Raw genomic sequence first — 4,654 nt, 5'->3', positions numbered from 1 at the left:
TACTGCCAACAAGATTCAACTTATATAACTCGTAAGATCTAACTACCACAATATACTAATTAACTTGTCAGCGCTAGTAAAGTCAATTTCTTGAAACCCTTGTAACGACTCCATCATAGACGAAGTAGGGGAGCAATATACTCTCAACTTTCCAGCCTCCAGAGCATACACATATAAAGCAACACCACCTAAATTCTGAGCAATCAAGGATTTGGTGACCAAATATAAGCTTGTGGACTGGACATATATACTCCCGGATTTTACTCTTTAATAGAACTAATGATTTTCTAATTTGACAACCTGTTATTATACACAAGGCCTGAAACTGATTTATCAGTGCCCCTGTGTGCACGCATACACTTGTCTTAATTAGATGATGCCCCGCACGTTGTTGCAGAAATTTTTAGTTAACATAGAACATTCAAAATTGAAAACATATAATAAAATTCTACAATGTTCATTCAATGGGGATAGCTTGATGGTAGTAATATGCATGCATGTGCAAAAGTATGAGTTTTTCACTAAATAGGTGTGAACAAATTAATAATGTAATGATGTGGCATGCTTGCATGTTTAGAGAAATCAAGTTGCTTCTATATCTTACTTAGATATAGAAGATTACTTCACCAAGCCATCCAAGTGGTTGCTTACGGCCATTAGAAAGAATCCTTACATGACATGTTATTAAACTGCAAGAACATAAGCTCCTCTATCTTGACTCCTTTTCTCTGCCTACGGATGCTGGCGACCAAACAACCTCAACGAATAATTCTGATCAACAAACAATCTAGACAGTCCAAGACAGCTTCAGATCTAAGTAACAAAGCAACAGTTTTGCAAGATTCACAGCACCTAACACGGCCACCATTTTTCTTACTGCAGCAAGCAACCCATTTCACATACTTCCAATGGAAAAAAAAACGCTCCTTTATTGCTACAGGTTACTTACTCCTAGAAAACCACTAAACGAATAACAGTTCCAGAGATAAATCTCGAGCCAGTTCCCCATCCAAAATGAGTACCTAAAATTTACAAACTGCAGACTGCCGCATCGCTGCCACAGACCGCTATGCTCCGCTCAAAGAAATTCTAGGAAACTATGCATATAAAGGACCTTTGTTGCGTTATTACAGAAAAATTATGTATTTGGAATCCGGTATGGATGGTTTCCTTTCCATTCATCAAACAATAAAACATACAATCTTTCCGGAACACTTACTGCATCCCTATGGTCTGATTCACAATAGCATTGTAGTCCTTGTATTTCTCTCCATACAGCCTTGCGTCATTGTCGCGCTTCAAGAGTCAGATGTGACACAAAAAAAACTTCAATTGCACAAAGTTGAAAGTAAAACATCTGCACCTCAATCAAATCAACCTTAGCTTGAGTTGATTGATCATAAACTTACTGGAGCAGATAACCTTCCCTAACCTGACGTGGTGCAGATTAATTCCAGTTCCTTTCCTAACTGGACTACTTCTAAGGCACAAATGCCTGGAACATGATATCATGGATAAGGAGGCATAGTCATGTGCTGATGGATAGGAAGCTAACATATGGTCAAATAAAATGACAGCAGCAGCGGTGGCAATTTGGTTCCTCTTTCAGTGCGTCGATGGCCACCTGGACTGATGTTTCACAGCTCCAATTTGATACAGTCGGCACTGGATGAAAACAAGAAATATGAGCAGAAGTAAAAATTCAGCATTTTCAGCAAACTTAGTCCTTATAGCCTCTGAACATGACTTAACAAATAAGTATAGTGGCCACACCAAACCCATCCATAAAAATATTGATGAAATTATCATATTTTGCACGGACATGTGGCAACAAACACGTCTTGTAGTTCTTTTCCAATGCAGTACTTCGCTAGGGTAACGCATAAATTTTTGTTATCCGGAATCGCCAGCCGTGGAATGTATTGAAGTTTTGAATATTTGTATTTTCTGTTTCATGTCCATTGTCCATTGATCATTCAAATAATGTAAGTGTCCGCAAAATGTCATGAAGTTCAATAAACGATGTATCTAGGCAGATGGGCTTCTTCTCATCGAGAAGATAAACCTCTCTTCCGGAAGACGCTTTGTTGTCCACACAGGCTTCTAGCCTACACCGCTATATAGGTTACAGCAAAGAAATGAGAGAAATCTAATAAGAAATGTGTAATGCCCCATCCATGTATCTCTATCTGCAAACCATCTTTTTAAAAACCTAAGTCACATGCTTTATAAAACTACAATAATATGCAAATTTAAGATGAAATAACATTAAATAATACCCTTTAACTAATGAAGAGCATATTAAATAATCCCCTAGCAGGTTCCTTCATCAATCCCCAAATGTCCCAAATTCCACTGCTGCTCGCCTTTGGAAACCCAAACCGATCCCTCATATAAAAAATTATAAATAGAGCAAACAGGGCAATTCAATCATCAAGGTAAGCATCTGTCTACTTTTAACTACATAAATCAAGAATTCGTTTTTTAGAAACCGTTTATCTCAGATTAACTTTTACATTGGAACACATGTAACTCCGTAAAGTGCCACAGTCAAAAGTTCATCATTCATTATTGTTCTAGGGCCCCTAATTTGCTCCGCTTGTTCTACATTGCTGGGCATTATTGTGGGACTAAACAGATTCTTATTGTGGCTACTTACCGCAAGCAGTAGCCACCGACGCCTCCCTCGTTCTACGCAGCGTATCGCCTGCGCGGGTCCGACGGCCGCCGATGCGTGCATGACCCTGTCTGCCACTTCTCCTGTCGCCAGCGGTATGCTCGCCTCATCAATCAATCTCCTCGATCTCGCCAGATAAATTATTGTGCCAACCTCGATCCACTCTGCCATATCTCGACGGCGAGAGATTGGGATTCACCTGGAGGAAGGAAAACTCGATCCATGTTTCGCCTTGCAGCCAATACAAAATGTCTGCAACACATTACACATATTGACACAAGGCATTTCTGAAAATACACAGCGAACTACTCCATCTACCGCATTAACCTTGCAAATGATACAAAGAGGTAATGTGTTTACAGATTTTGGAATTCAACGACTAAGTCGCAGCTTACATTTATAGATTGAAGCTAGACATGAGCTACTGCTAGAAAAAAAGTTGACATCCACCTCTGCAGTTGATATATCAAACCGAAATAGTGTTGGTTCCAACATGATTGTTCAGAAAATATATGTTGAATGCAAGTATTGCAACTACTAAAGTGCTGACAGCTAAACTGCAGTATATATGCCCCCCATAAAAAGAACAAATGATTGCAAGAAAGTATACCTTAGTGTCTCGATCTTGCAAGGTATTTGGCCCATGGATCTCTCCATGTCTCTAATAGTCTAATGTCTGTCCAAATATTTTCTTTCAGCAAGAAATAATTTCCTTCGACTATTACTATTTTGTGCCTGCAAAAATCATAGCAAGTAGCAAACATGGGTCAAGCAACACTTATAGTGTTGCACAGTTCATTTACTATTGTGTGATTAACTTGGGCATGTTTCATTACACATTGGAATTAATTAGAATAAGAACCTATTCAAGTATTCTTCAAAATACTCCCTCCATCCGATAATTCTTGTCTCAAATTTGCCCAAAAATGGATGTATCTATTCCTTAAAAGCGTCTAGATACATGTAATATTTCGACAAGAATTATGGAACGGAGGGAGGAGCATGAACTGACCACAGCAAACCAAGATGTTTCCGAGATAAGTTCTAATGCAGGCCAAGAACCTGTTCAACTGGTGGATGGGTGGCTGCCGTCAGAAATGTCGCGGACTCGACGGAGCACGTGGTGAAGGATCTCGATGAGGTACACAGCGGTGGTCGTGGAAATCCCAATTTGGGGTAGAGTAATTAGGCTATGTAAAACGGTTACCTGGAGAGGATTTGGGGCATCACTGAACTCCTTCGTCTTGCCGCCGCTCGCAATCGTCGCTGCAGAACAACACCGCCGGATCTGGGACGGGTGGCCTTCCCCAGCTCCCGATCTGGCCAGGACCATTCCGGCACGTCCGAGAACGCGGCGTCCACCATGCCGACGGCGACATGGCTGGGAGAGCGGCCGGAGGGACCGGCAGCTATGGACCGGAGGTGCGCAGATCAGCGTGGCGGCGGTGTGTTAGGAGAGCGGCGGCGGCTAGGTCGATCCAGGCTTCGGTTTCGGCGAGGTGAGGCGGGCGGCGGATGAGAGGCGCGATGGAGGGTTAGGAGAGAAGAGATTTGAGATGAGAAGAGATGCGGGCTTCCTCCGTGGGGAGCGGCAGTGAATCGGGGGCACGGGGGCGGAGCCGCGGAGGGCTCCGGTTTTTTTCCTCTAGTTGGTTTTTCTTTCGCGTGCGAGGGAGACAGACGAGGAAGGAGGAGGACGTACAACGACGCAGCTGGAAATTAAGGAACAGTAAAGATATTGCTTTAGTTCCGTTTCTTGTGCGATCTGATATGCTGATTGGAACTGGCGAACCTACCGCCATAGTGCGTTGATTCGATTTGATCAGAATTTAGGACAAAACAAAACAGAAGACGGCGCAGGGCGTGGGCAGAGAACGAGCCAAGCGATTAACCCGCCAGATCGATACAGTTAGAAGGGAAAGGTCACGTACAGAAATCCGGGAGAGTATTGGACCAGGTAGTCAGGGCCCAGGAGGG

The 4,654-nt window shown here is 42.6% G+C and overlaps 1 long non-coding RNA gene across 1 annotated transcript; it reads right to left on the bottom strand.

Moving 5' to 3' along the window:
• Positions 1 to 982: 982 nt before the first annotated feature.
• On the bottom strand, positions 983 to 4,388 carry LOC100823125. The gene is made up of 3 exons (XR_732899.3): positions 3,288 to 4,388; positions 2,660 to 2,929; positions 983 to 1,665 (listed from the first exon to the last, which is right to left on the bottom strand). It is a non-coding gene; the product is annotated as an uncharacterized LOC100823125 (long non-coding RNA).
• Positions 4,389 to 4,654: the final 266 nt, after the last annotated feature.

Source organism: Brachypodium distachyon, chromosome 5 (genome assembly GCF_000005505.3).
Source record: "Brachypodium distachyon strain Bd21 chromosome 5, Brachypodium_distachyon_v3.0, whole genome shotgun sequence".
Lineage (NCBI taxonomy): Eukaryota > Viridiplantae > Streptophyta > Magnoliopsida > Poales > Poaceae > Brachypodium > Brachypodium distachyon.
This window is presented reverse-complemented; position numbering and strand designations above follow the sequence as displayed.